Consider the following 15,236-nt stretch of genomic DNA (forward strand, 5'->3'; position numbering starts at 1 on the left):
TGGAATGATATTAGTGTTCTGAGAGCAGTGGGGTTTCATGTTAGGTCCATGATCAGCAGGCAGTGGAGTGCTCAAAGGTTTGTGGGTAGGTAGTCCTATATGTTTATTTATAGTGCATGGAGTTTTTTGAGGAGGGCTGGATGGCTTTTTTTTGGATTTTTTTTTTTGATGATAGTGAGAAGATCCGTGCAAGAGGCTCCAACTTCTCTCATGTGTTGAGACTGGAAAAGGAGAGGTTTGACTTGTCCCACTCATTGACTAATAAATGGACTCATTAAGGGAATGAAAGGAAAATAGGATTAAGTTACTGCAGGCCCAGTGCTTGCCTGACCACAAATATGAGTTGGCTGAAGGTGATTTATAAAGAAGTTAGAAGCACATCAGAGGGTACAGGGTCTGGAGTGTTAAAGACTGCTATAAATTCTCATTTACCTGCATTTTGCTAAACCTGAAAAACAGCAGTGAAGTTTATTACTTCTTATTCACTTCTTGGGGAGCTTCTTGGGTTGTTTAGGTCAGATTGCCCAGACCTAGACAGATTGATCTAGACAGATCAGCCAACTGGTCTAACAGTTTAGGAGGAGACCTAGAGCAAAGCCCATTGAACAGTTCTGACAGAAAACTGCCATCTTACAACTTATAGACTGCAGGGCAAGCTTTTGGAGAGTGATGTTTTTCCATGCCCTCTCTACCCTTGTTTCATAGTAAGTTACTGCTGCCTTGTGTACGTTTTTTCTACCCTGTCCGACTCTGTGGTGAGTCAAACCAGGGATAAAGCACTGAAACGTGGCTGAGCCAGCTGAGATTGAGCTGAAGAACTTTTAGGAACATGGTGTGCTTCAGCATAGCCCTTGCTTGCAGCTGTGAATTGGGCCAACAGTAATGAGGCAGTTAAGTGACTAATTATGAAGATTAAGGACCTGCTGGGATTTTCAAAATGATTATGAGTTCTATTCCTAGCTTTAAGCACCTTTATAAATCAGGCCCTGCTCCTGAAATTTGCATCTAGATGCCTAAGTGCCATGGGAATCCATGGAATCTGAATATAAGCATGGAAAACAATGCAGTCCCACTCTTGGATTCTTGTTCCTTTTTTTTCCCCCCAGGGTTATTGCTATTAAAATTACGCATCTTAAACATACAAATGACTGCTTGCAGGGTGCTGATATGAGCTGTTTTAGGTGACATGAAACATCCAACTCATGTGCTTTGAGTAGCTCATAAATGTGTTAAGGAAAATGTAATTGCTAAATTTTGCTCTATGGATTCACACTAGTTGATTATAAACAAAATGGGCTGGTAATAAACAAACAACTGGAACACACTTGCTCTTTCTACCCCATGCCCCTGGGTGTTGACTCTTTCACGGAAGACAGCAGGTATTCCCTTGGAAAGGTGGATGTTTGCATTGTCTGGGTGTTCATAATAGATGATTCTTTTTGGGGGGTGCTCAGGTGGTGTGCAAACATACTGAAGTATTTTTTTTGTGCATCACAAAAATGAGAGGAGAAAGTAGTTTTTGGGCTTTTTCTATTATATGAAAATACTCTTTGTATGTGAGGCAGGCTTTATTAAAAGAAGTGAGACAAAAGAAACCAGAAAATTGCTTTGCAGTGTTCTTATAACATTGAGTGAAACATTTTGCCTAAAATGATGACTAAAGGAATTTTATATCATAGTCATGTTATAATGGGAGCCTGAAGAGAGAGGGGTACAACTGCAGCATTGGAATCAATGGCATAGGAAGCACAGGGAGGGAAACCAGTCAAACTCTTGCTTTGTGTCATAAGTCAGCAAGTAAATAATCTTGGAAATCAGTGAATCCCAAGAAGAAGAATTGAATCCCAACTAGAGAAATATAGTGTAAAGTAGATAGTGCTGGCAGCAAATCACCAGTCAGTTGTTAAGGAAAGCATCTGTCTTGGATGTGTCCCTGATATATGGGAAAGTGTCCTCTTCTGGCACTGTAGGTGTGTTGTGGAACACATTTTGCCAGCACAAATGCCTCTGTGGCTTAAGGACATGATTCATTAAAGTTGCTTAACTCTAAAAAAGAGTCAGTTCAACTTTGGAAAAGTTTATATTATATTGTCTCTCTGACATTTCTACCTTTTTAAAAAATAACTTTATAACGTTTTGGGAATTCAGAGACAAAGTTTTGTCACAGGATAAGTGGAATTCCTGTCAGTAAACCAGTAATCCAAGGGAATGGTTATTGGGAGATTTGAATGATATGGAATTTAATGAGTGGGGTATAATAAATGCTAATACACATGGATTTGTGGGAAATAAAACTTAAGAATTTAGACATCCCTGCTTTGAGACTCTATATTTCATTGATAAAGGCATTTATCAATGAAAATAGAGATACATGTTGTCAGAGTCCAATATCCTCGGACCAGATTCTTTTAAATACTCCATGAATGAAGAGTGTAATGATTAATGTCAAAATTACTTATTAAAAGATATTTAATGTTCCATGCAATTTTTGGTTTAGCAGAATGGTACAAAATATATGGAAAACACAATGCAAATGTAAATTATGCTTAGAAAAACATCAAAATTGTAATAAATCTGCCCATTTAAATCAAATAAAGGAATCAATACCAATGTGATTCACTTTACCTGTCTTAACATTCTTGACATCCTCAGTTGCCAGGTAGGAATATTTGGGCTGAAGCCAGCTCAAACCTGTTGCTCTGTTTGAAAGTATTTTGTTAGTTTTGGATGAGCCACATCATTGCTTTGGCCATTCTGGTCTGATCACTGCTGTGGTTCCACAAAGCCAGCTGCTTTGTGCTGTGCTCTGAGCTTCTGGGGCACTTCACCCTTGCCCAGCTTTGGGTGTTGTTCATTTTGAGGGATTCATTCAGTGACTCCTGTTCCACCCTGAGGGGTTTAGTCAGTCACAGATATCTGTGGAGGTTTGAATTCAATAGATTGTGGCATTTTTATTAAAAAATAGTATTTCCACGGGCCCTGCTAAATGGAATAAAGCAGGTAAATATGTCTCAGAATATATTTGTTAGCAGACAATTTTTAGACACCTGTGTTTCTCATGTGGTCCCTAAAGGGCCTGCTTTTTAACCCTAAGGTATTTTACATCTTTCTTTTATTCTGAAAGTAAAATCATCACAAATTTAGATATGCAGACAACTCCAGTTTGGGAGAAGTGTGTCACTTGCAGAGAGAGCAAACTAAAAGCTTTGAGTAATGCTGAACTCCTTGGTGAGGAAGGCACAAGGAGACAATATTTTGTATGGCCACATATAAAACCAGGCTGGTGGCAAGGAACACTGAACACACTTAAAGCATGGAAATCTCTGTCTTGTGAAAAAATGTAATGAAATAAAAATGTAATGAAAGCTGAAAAGAACTTTGAAGGCTGATATAACAGTTGGATTTCAGAGCAGATGAATGCAAGACTGAAGTGGAGAAAATCGTGGTGCTCATCATGCAGTAGCAAAATGCATGGGCAACTCATCCCTGGTGTGTTCTGCACTGCCAGAAATTGTCATCAACAGTGATTGTTGCTCTTAAAAAATACCTAGTTCAGATTAATTAGAACAAAGGTGTTTTTGCACACCAGCTGAGGCCCCACATCTCTCATCAGTCAGACCTGCTGTGTGAAGGCAAATGTTTCTCTCACCCTTGGTTTGTTAAAGCAGTGGGCAAAGGTAACCCTTGCAGTGTGGCTGCAGAGCTACTTTTGCTACCAGGGCACTACAAAGCAATCAGAGTGTCCCACTCTGTCTCCTGAGGGTGTGACTGTACTATCAAAATTTCTATGATATGTCAAATTAACTCTGTGTCTACAGCATGGAGATTTTATTAGGTTTTACACATGATTGCAGGGAAATCCTGGTTGTTTTGTTTCTCAGGTGGAACATGTTTCCAGCCTTGACTTCTTTCTGCTCTTTTACCACACCAGGCTCTTTTATAAGCTGTTTGATGCCCTGAAGCTGTAAATTTTTTATCTGTTTGAGGAGCTGTGTCATGCCTTGTACAGAAAGCTGATGCTCTGCTTCCCCTCCTTCTCCTTCTGTTCAAGCTTCCCTCATGTAGTTTACACTAAATTATGTTCAACCAAAATATCACTTATATTTGCTGCAAGTTCAGTTTCTTTTCAGTTCCTTGGTTGCCAGCTTATTTGACCAAGTGTTTTGTGAAAACCAATGCTTCCTATTGATAATATTTATAGCTTTAACACGAAATGCTGCAAACATTTTAGCAATTTAGGATTATTACCTTTGACCCCTCTCTTGTGGTCAGATAATGTGTGAACATTGAAGTACATTTTAGAGGGCTTTAAAATCTGCTTTTTCTTGTACGAAATTGATGAGAATCTCTTTGTGTCACTGTCACAATTATGTTCAGAATGAGTGTGTGTGTATATATATGAATGAAGGTTGATAATGCTTGATAACTCCTAAGTGGGGATTTATATTCATGGAAGGATTTAATCACAGGAGTATCTGCACATAAATATGCACCTGTGAGAATGGAATTTGTTAAATAAAGTAGGCAGCAATCTGTAGCTGCAGGGAGATAGCACTGCTATCTGATGAGGCTAATGGCTTCAGCACTGTGTTTTGTTAACACCTTTGTTCTTTTCTGAGCTTCTTAAGAAAGGAAAAATGAGCATCTGATCTCACATCTTTCATGAGAGGAGTGTATTGATTTCTTTTTACTTAGATTCCTTTCACAGTTTTTGGACAGTGGATAAAATACTGGTGAAAGCAAAATCTTTCAACCTTCCTCTGTATCTCTTGGCACCTTATGCTAGCCCAAACCTTCTCATAATGACTGTATATTATTGTACATTATATATTTATATATAAATTTTATATGTAAACCCACATGATACTTTCATAAAATGTTGCTAACTGTTGGTGACTGGCATAAGTGACCAGGAAAATAGTTTTTTATCAGTTGGTCTTTTCAGTTTAGGTCATGTGGAAAGCTTATCTGCCTGCCTTCAGAGTGTGTAAGAATTACTGAACAGGCATATTTCAAATTTCAGTAAAGTTATACAATAAAATCCGGGTTCTGAATGAGGAAAAGGCAATAATTGGAAAAGTATAATTGAGAAGAGGCTACATGAAGTACTCATTTAGAAATATGTTGCTGTTTTCTAACAGTGATGATGAGAATGTTAAGGTGGGAATTGTCTGCATGGAAATTCAAACTTGTTCACTACACTGGTTAAAGGAAAGAATTTTAAATTACTGTGGACAGACTTAGTTAAGAAAGACTGCTCCTAATTGAATCGAGCTATGCTGAAAATCAGGCTTTAATGGAAATAAGAGGTTCCACATACTTATTTGCAGCAATTTAGCTTATGGAGTTTAAAATTCAACAGAGGCAAATTACAGTGTAGATGGCCTTTAATAGATTTGAACTACAAGCCTGGGAGTAGGCTCTCAGCTGGTGAATGTGTGCCTGCTGAAGTTCCCTTCACATTCACAGTAGGATCTGCAGGCTCTGCCTCCTTGCCCAGTTACATTGTGCTGCTTTTCCTGGGAGCAAACACAGAATTCCCTGAGGTTTAACTTTGTCCCTAGGGAGACTGAAATGCCATTCCAGAGCCATGTTTCAGCATGGAGCCTCTTCCTGATGAGAACAGATGGGCACCAGGATATTGCCCAGTGGGTTGGGAACCCTTATGTAATAACATTTTTTTGCATCTGCTCATATGAATAAGTAACCATGAAATTGGTTTGTTTAATTAAAAACAATTCCCAGTCCTCCAAAAGAGCCACCCTTTCAGAAGTCTTTAACAGAAAGGCAGCTGCATGAATTTCTCAAATTTCCTGAATCCTGCAAGCCTTGAAGAGTTATGAAAAAGAATATGTGTGTATATTTTTACAGAGGCACTAAGAGATGTAGCTGCATGACAGTTGCTACTTTGCACAACATCTATGAAAGTGACAGAAATTCAGATATTTGCACTAAAATACTGCTGCTGCATGTAGTTGACATCCTGGGTGTCAGCAGAGGATCCTGAAGATACAGAGAACACAACGAGGGAAGTAGACTCTCATGACAAGAAGTGTGCAGTTGTAACTGTGGATAAAAATATCATACAAAGGTTTGGTTTTTTTTTTTTTGTTTGTTTTTTTAATGGATGGAGAACACAGGGCATTAAATTAGATTCAGAAAGTATTTGAGTATGCACAATATAAAATATAAACACCATAAATTCAGTAGCATCACTTACTTTATAGAATAATATATTCTCCTACTGCTGAAGGCACCCACAACAGTGCACCTTCACACTGAGGGAGGAGAAACCATGCAAGGAGAAGTTTAGGCATCTGCTCAAGGGTTTCAATCAGTTCCTTAGTTGAGACTGCAGCTGTCGGTTGTATAATTTAAACATATATTACTGGGGCTGTAATGCCCTCCTCGTTTTTAATCATTTCCACCAAAGCAAATCCCACTCCAGAGGTTTGGCTGTTCTAACAATGTGTTTGATACAAACCTCCCTAAGATGTAAAGCAGGATGGGCAAACAATTTGGAAATTATAATAATCCAGTGAGGGTTAAGGTTGCCTTGCTCTGCTGGGATGTAATAAAATTGGAGCCTTATACATACATCTGAAATAAATTAGCTTTGGGTGGTTGCTGGAGTTTTATTACTCTAGGGTGCTCTTTCTTTAAATTTGGAGTTTCCTCTTATCTGGAAATGCATTAATTTCAGTGACATATATTTCTAGGTTGATGTTGGCTCTAAAATTATTGGAGTTTTGGGGATAAAATGGGATCATAAGAGGTCATTTTGAAAGGCAGAGAATATAGTTATTACTTTAGAGTCAGTGACTACTGGTCAGGAGATACTTTGCAGCTCCCCTCTGTTTAAAATATCTGGTTTGCTGTGAACGAGGCTACAGAAAAGTACCACTTAGCTGGTTGAATGTGCTGACCAAGAACTTTTAAAGGTAGGAGAGGGAAAAAAATGGGAGCAAGTCAGCACAGGTATGGAGAAAAAGGTGCATCTCTTATGAAAATCAGATACAAAAAAAGAGAATGAAACCTTAGGGAGAAGCAAAAATGATTGTTAAGTGTTTGTTTTGAGGCAATATACCCTAATGAAGGGCGGTGAGCATGAGAAGGAGCTGATGATGAAGAGGGATGGAGTGTAGGCAGGAGTCATTGGGGTTAATGACCTAAGAAACAGCAGAGGGGGAAGCAGAAGATACTTGAGAGCAGAAGAGACAGGATGAGCTATGAGATGAAGAACTCAGAAAGGAGTTGGTGTGGGTGTGGAGCTTCCTGGGAAGTGCCCAGCAGCAGGAGCCAAGGGGAGGTGAAGAATGGCTCAGGTCCTAGGTGTGTGCTCATGGTGTGAGTGATAAATTGCCTTCATTTGCCCAACCACCCTGCTCACAAAGGGCAGCTCAGTCCTTCCTTCTTGCTGTTACCTCTGCATTTCTTGCTGGGTGTCTCAGAGGAAGGGAGTCACTGTGGCCTCTGTAAGCTCCCCAAACCCAACCAATCCATTGTAATCAGCCTAATCCACTCCCTTAAAAACTGTAATGGGCCTTTGTGGCAAATTTTCAAGTAGCCTCTTTGGTCAGAACATAGGTTTTTAGAATATAATAAGGATATTTTTGCATGTTTACTACCATTTCTCCTTTTTTTTTTTTTTTTTTTTGTGGTGTTTTGTGACCTCTAGAACAAGGTAGTTTTAGAAAAACAATAACGTGCTTATAAATCTTTTCCCAGGCTAAGCTCTTATGCATAATATGATTCCTAACAATTCTTGAGGAAGTGTTCTCTTTTTTAATGATCTCAGCCTGCATATGAAGGGAATGTAATTAAACAAGCAAACCTGGCCCATGTAACTGGTTGTCATGAAGGTTTGTGCATCCTGCAGTTGGTGTGTGTTTGAATTTTGTGTTTCTTATCTGACTTCATTTCCTAATTCAGAGCTGAGTACTCTAGAGCCTCAGGCACTTGGGCCAAGGTACATACACTGTTTTTTCCCATGTGCTCACTGACAAGCTTGTGTAACTCTGAGGAGCACCTCCTCAGGAAGGTGCCTTGAATATAAAGTCTCAGTGCACTGAATTAAAATAAAGCCTTGCCCTTGGAGTGCACATCAACCCTTGCTGACAGGAGCACTCCATAATGTGCAGCTACTGTAGCAATATGCTCAGATGGGAAACAGCATTAAAGTCATAAAAACAGTTAATAAAGAAAGCTATCAGTAGCCTTAAAGTATTTTTCACATTGCAGTATATTAGAGACTAGAGCCTTTGTTATGTCCATTTTTGCAGAGTGAAGTGAGAACTTCTCTCCCAAGGACCAAGTTAATTGGCTGGCAGACAAAAGTGTGAGTGTGCAAGGAGGGAGAGATACAAAGCATTCAGCCTCATCATGTTTATTACCTACCCCCTGGGAGGGTAAAAGAGTTTGTCTGCATCCCATAGGAAATGGAGCAGTGCAGCAGCATTTACACAATATAATCAGTATATATTGTAAGGCAAATTCAATTCCACTTCATAAAGCTCTCACTGTGTGCTGCCATAATCAATAAGAATAGTACTTATAGGAGATATTACCTCAAAGTAGTTTTTTATTTCTTTCAAGTGGCTGTGGGTATCCTGCATCTTGCTGATTCAGTTCTTTGAGTGAGTACTGTAAGTTTTAACTACTTTTATAAACTAAACCCTCAGGTTCTTGGAGGGAGTGAAACTGCCCATTCAGCAGGTCCCATGTATTGGTTTCTACCCAGAGTATCCCACCTTTATCTAAGGAGCAAAATCAGCTCTGCTCCAAGACCGGTCTCAGGCTTGGCTCTTGCCTTCTGTGTAGAGACCTTTTTATGTCCAAAAGCTGGTTTGACCTTTGAGATGAAAGAGAAATCTATGAAAACTATTATTCTTGGTGTGTTTTCAAGCACTAGGAGCAACCTGCTTGGAGTTTATCCATTTTCTTCGCTGTGGAGAATTAGTACAACACAGTTTAATGTAGAACAGACTTTGAATGTGGTGTTCATCCCTCTTTATGCCAGACTAATAAACTGAGTCAAAATGGTTCACTAAAAGGAGAATATACACTGGCTGGATTGTGGAAACTCTTCATGAACAGAAAGTGAAGAGATCATGTTGAGAAAGGAGGTCAGGTAGAGGGACTCCAGAGAAGAGAGTAACAAGGTGTCCAGGGAACAGCTAAGGGAAATCAGGTGTCCTTCTTGGTAATGCAGGACAAAAAGTCTTATAATTGTGGTCTGCATACAACCTCTGGTTTTAAAGAATGAGTTGGATGTTTGGGTATTTTCAGAGTTGATCCCTTCTTGCCTTCCAAGGAGATGTCAGTAGAAAAATGCCACTGGAACCTGAAGCTTTAGGTCATACACCATCAATTTGCAGTTGATTTCAGTGACAGGTGTGTGAGGTTGGTAGGACTTTTCTTTTTCTCAGAGATCTTGGGCACCAGTCACTTCAAATGACATCAATAAAAATGACCAAGGACTGGTTTCCCTGGGAAGGGATTTTTTTCTTCTTTTTTTTTTTTAATATCACTTGGATTTGTACTCTTGAACACAATTAATAAACAATAGAATGGAATTTTTATTTACATGATAAGGTAAAGCCTGAGGCTTAATGTATAATGGCATAATTAGTGAGCATAGTTTAACAAAATAATATTTACCTTAATTTTTAATGTGTTTTTTTATCAAAAACATCCTTTTTTAGCACCACGGACAGCAGTACTGAATTTTGTGCCAGGACATATATTTTGAAGAAGATTGTACGGGGTTAATTGACCTTTAACAGAATAATTAACTTCTTTATAATGAATCTCAGAAAAAGAGAAAGGAAGAAGAAATAAACAGGTGGGGGAATATGGAGGCAGTGGTGCCTGGGTGCCTTCTGAACCTTCAAATACTCGTTTCACTTTATTCTGTTGCTCTGTACTGGAGTTACACCTTTTAAAATATACATTCTGTTTCTTCACCACTGTAAATCCTAAGTGCTCAGCTGCAGGACTGTTTAAAACAAATCTTATTTTTACAGTGGAGTTTAAATGTTTTCCTTTAGGGATAATTTCTGCATTTTATCCCTGCTGAAATCCCTGAGACACAACCCCTTACCAGCAGTGCAGATGGAGCAAATCAATACTTTTTAAAGTCTGTATGGGTTTATCATTCAATATTTGTGGTAGGTTTTTTGCTATTTATATGTTCTTATAATAGATAAAAGTATTAACGATTAAAAGGCTTGGTATGTGTGGTACAGAAAAGCCTTGGAATCTTCTCAAATACATGCAGAGTATTTTTATCCAACACATTTGCAGAACGATTTTTCACTTCACTATTCAAAAAATAGATGAGGTGTGCATGTGTTTCTGAAGTATCATGACAGCAAAGAACATTTTGGATATCCTTGTTTGTGATAAGAGGGTGGCTGTGATTTTCCCAGATGTTACTGTAATAGTGCTGGGAAAGAGTTGGAGCTGGAACCTGTGTCCAGATAGCTCCAGCTGACTGTCCCTGCCTTGAATGCAAAGGGCATCTTCCTCTCTAATGGAAAGGTTTTTTGCTGTAGTTGGTTTTGTTATTGTTTATTTTTATTTCAAAATTATTTATAGTGTGATTTCAGATGGGCACAGTTTGAGAGGAGTTTTATAGTTTCCTCTGCTATTTGAAAAATACCTGGTGAGCATCTTCCTGGTTTTAGGAGGAGTCCTGAACTTGAGGAGCTCTGGCACTTCCAGAGCAGCTTCAGATCTTGTCTTGATCTAAAGGAATCTTTGTTACTGAAGGAAATAAATGTGATTTGTGTCATAAAAGAATGATATTATAAAAAGAACTCATTATCCAGGCAGTTTTGCATAAAGTGCTGAAGAACTGAGGTCTTGGCCTGACATGCATTTGAGGTTCTAGAGAGATGTGCTTGCTTTTATTCCTCACTTTTCTGGGGGCCAATGAAAGATATTTACCAGAGGCAAAATTTTATTTCTTCATAGAAACTGTGAAAAAATGAGGTAATTGCTGTGGTGGCTTCTGGAGCTGCCTTTGGAGTGTGTCACATTGATGTAGTGATGAGATGATTGGACATTATCTTGTCCACCTGGACATGATTTGGCTTTGATTCTCCATCAGGTCTGTGGGAAATCAAGCTGCTTGCCAGTCCCACTCAGTGAGGGACTGTCAGAGATGCCTGTTCATTATCAAAAGGAAATAGTAATTTCTCGTGGCCATATGTTCTTTGGGATTCCCCTCTGCAACTCTACAGAAACCTGCTTGTCACCCTCAGAGATGGTGTATGCACAGAACTTGAACACTGGACCTTGTAAAGGGACTGAAAAACTAATAAAAGTGTGTCAGAATAAGTCCTTACCCTAAAAGGAAAAGGACTTGCATATTGATAACTCTGAAATGAAATAATCAAAAATTCATGATGGTACATTGTGGATGAAGTGCATGTCTTCATGACTAAACCAAATGTGAAATTGGAGCTTAGAATATTCTGCTACCAACAGAAGCAGAATTTTTTCCTCCATCTGTTTTACTGGTAGCAGAAACTTATTCTGGTGTCTGCAGAGCACTTCAAATGATTTTAAAGTTGTTATTAATATTTAGTAATAAAAATGCTCAAATTAATAAAAAAACTATGCAATGACAGTAAACCATGCCAAAAGGAAAGGTAATTTGTGGTTGCAGTGTAAAGGTAGTGCAGTGTAAATGGCAGGATTTGTTTTGCCTGGTATGAATCTCCCTTAAATCCTTGTATGTGGGAGCAAGTATTGGAATTTATCCAACAGGCAGAGTAGGTGACATGGAGTTGAATGTTTTGTGGAACTTTTTCATTTCAAGGACATTCCAATGGAGTTTTGACACTGACCTTGAGAGCTCTGCATGCTAAATTCTGAGATCATGAAAATGCATGGTAAAATGAGAGTACCCAGCCAGAAATGGCAAGAATTTGATGCTTTACAACAGAACATTTTGGCAGGTCCTAGCCTCCCACCCCCTCACTTCTGAACAAAAAATGCACAATTTGGTCTAGGTTTTTTTGAAGGCCTGAAGTAAGTACATGAGACCTCTCACTGATGTCTCAGTGAAATACACTGAAGTGTAACACATTTCATTGTGACCAGTATCCTGGCTGGACTCAGTCTGCAAGCCAGCAAAACATCTGCACACACATTAAAGAATCTGTAGAAATAATCTGGCATTAATTAAACATACTGAGTGACCCAGTGACATTTAGAAAGATGATTCATGGATGCCAGAGATGCATTTTGTGAATTCTACCCTGAGAAAGTGGGAGATTTTAGCTCACTCTGTAATTCATTCATTAAAAGTGGCCCCTTCTGGTGTTTAACACTGCATGGGCAGCTTGGAGCAGACTGAAGAGTGTCTGGCCTAAGGGAATCACAAAGGGAATTTGGGGAGGCAGAGGCAATTACCTGTACTGGAATTGTGCCAGGAGATAGGAGCTAACATGGCAGTGCTCATTAAACCCTGTGAGTAATGAAGAGTCATCTTTTAGTGCCAGGTAGAAATGAATGTGGTTGATCTTGGGATGCCTTGGCAGGATTCACTTTTCATGGGAACAGTGAAATGACTGACACTGCCAGGAGCTAGGAAGTACTCACTGGACAAAGCATTTCTTTTGTCTAGTGGTCTTGTCTCTGGCAAATTAATTTTCCTCTGCAAAAGAGAGGATCAAGAAGCCCATAAAGAGCATTCTTCTTGATTTCATAAGTGAACAGCCTCTCTCTTTGTTGCCAAAAACATGTTGGGCATGGCAAGATGTTTCTGATAACTGCCAAAAAGGGGGTCTGCAGGTTATCACTTTCTTTTTCAGTATATTCCAAGTGGTCATACTTTGTGTTTCATGATAGAATCTTTGTATTTGATGATAAATGATGAGTGTATTCATCAAAATTATTCCACAATTTCTATAAATATCCTATTATTATATTGTAATTTTTATTTTCAGTGTGAAATCCTGATTTTCAAATATTTAATCAAGGTTATGAATCCTGCATTTAGCATAAGTATTTAACTTACAGGTTAATGTGGTTTCTTTTTGGTTCATCTGTTTCCTTTAGCTGAAAATTCTTTCAAAAAAAATTGCAAAACTCTTGCCCTGAGTATAAAGTAGAGCTGTACTGATTCTTTGTTTGTTTTTAAGTAGAGATAAAATAGAATTATTTCAAAGACCCCCATTTCTCAGAGGAACACTGGGACCCAACTGATTTCCAGGAATTCTTTATGAGATTATGAGAAATCTAAATTAGCATTGTCTGGATGTTGTGCCTACACAGAAACTGTCAGAATAACCAGCAAAGTTTGCCTGAGGAGGCAATATGGTTTTATTCATAACCTAAAGATCACAAATCTTGGTTTTTATTCCACTTTAACTTCCCACTCTGTATCTGTTTGCTTTCAGTTTTTTCTGCTGTTTTTGTTTAATTAGGCTCCCAGACCTTTGGTCAGGGACTGTTTTACTGTTTTTATACACTGTAATTATAATAAGAGCATGTGAGATTGTCAGCACTGTGTAGAATAAATTTCAAGTACTTTAAACCAATTTGAAATTACCAATTTCACCAAGATTCTCATTCAGCACGGCACTTGACTCTGGGGTTCTCTTTTAGCATATGAATGCCACTCTTGATTATTTTAAGGGTTGAATTCAAACACCTGCTGAAGTGCTTTGTAGTGAAACATATTCTAGAGTAAATCTGCTCAGAAATGCACTTATAAGCAGAGTTTAATTAATTCTAGCTCTATCATACTTCTGAGACAGAATGACATGCTTGTGGGGAGGAGCTCAAAGCTCTGGTTCATGTGAGAAGGGGAGTTTTCCTCGACCCTTAGTGTTTGATTTGTCTGTCAGCACCCCAGTAAAGCCAGGACCCTCGTGCCCAACCATTCTGCCAGTGTCCCATTACAGGGATTCTTCAGGGAACAATCCTGCTGGGTCAGAGGTGGTTCAACTGTCTCTTTCAGGGACACACACCAGCAGCAAAGGGAGACCCCTCAATGTCTCTTCCTGCTTTCTGACCCCTCAGCAGGTCACCCACTTTATTCGGTTGTGTTCCCTGCTGCTGGTGACTGCCAGTGCCTGGGAAGGACTCACAATGACAGTTCATGGAATAACATTCCTTATAAACATAAAATTGTGACAGGTTAAGGTTCAGGGACTGCCACTGAAAATATCTGACTGCAAAAACATATTCAAAGCAATTCAGGGAAGCTCTAATTCCCAGTGAAAGTGTCCAGTGTGCAGAGTACATTTCTTACCCGCAGGGGAAGAAGATGGGTTCAGCCTGTTGACTGATCCCAGTAGTTACAATGGAGTCTTCCCTAACTTACTCTTAATTCTCAGCTTACTTTTTCTTTATGTTTAGGTGGAGCTCGAGTGACTCTTAGTCATACATGCCTTTGTTACTGACTGGTGTAAAATTCTCTCACTTTGCTCAGGGGTGTAGTCAGTAAAGCACAGAGCACGTGTCCTGTGAGGGGTGGTCACACTCTGGGGTGGGGGATTTTGGGAAGGGGATGTGCATTAATACAATTGTGTTGTAACGAACAAAGCTCACCTAAGGAGGATGATTTTGGGAAGGGGATGTGTGTTAGTGCAGTTGTGTTGTAATGAACTGAGCTCACCCAAGGAGGGTGATTTTGGGAAGGGGATGTGTGTTAGTGCAGTTGTGTTGTAATGAACAAAGCTCACCTGAGGAGGGTGATTTTGGGAAGGGGGATGTGTTGTAGATTACAATTGTGTAGTAAATGGACTGAGCTCACCTGAGGAGGGTGATTTTGGGAAGGGGATATGTGTTAGTACAATTGTGTTATGGCGAACCGAGCTCACCCAAGGAGGGTGATTTCACCACGGTTCCTGGCTCAGACACAAGACACCTCCTATCTCCTGTGGCTGACAGGCCCAGTGCAGTTTATCAGCTGCAAAGCACCATCGAGGTCCCGTCCCTGCCAGGACTCCAAGGGAACTTGGCCAAGGTGTTTCCACTCCACTCCACTCCACTCCACCCTCTGTTCCATCCCCTCAGCAAGGGCTGTGGCTGCAGGTTGTCTCTGTGGGGAACCATCCTGGAGCAGGCTTGGAGCATGCCAACAGCATTCCATCCAGGAGGCAACAGCTGCATTTTACCCTGTAAATCCTGTACTGTCACAGCTTCTCTTAGGATGTGAATATAACTTCTCAGTGTCCTCTAATTTTGCCCCCAGCCATTTTTCCACAGATTGAGAA

This window comes from Serinus canaria, chromosome 3 (assembly GCF_022539315.1).
Source record: "Serinus canaria isolate serCan28SL12 chromosome 3, serCan2020, whole genome shotgun sequence".
NCBI classification, from domain to species: Eukaryota; Metazoa; Chordata; class Aves; order Passeriformes; family Fringillidae; genus Serinus; species Serinus canaria.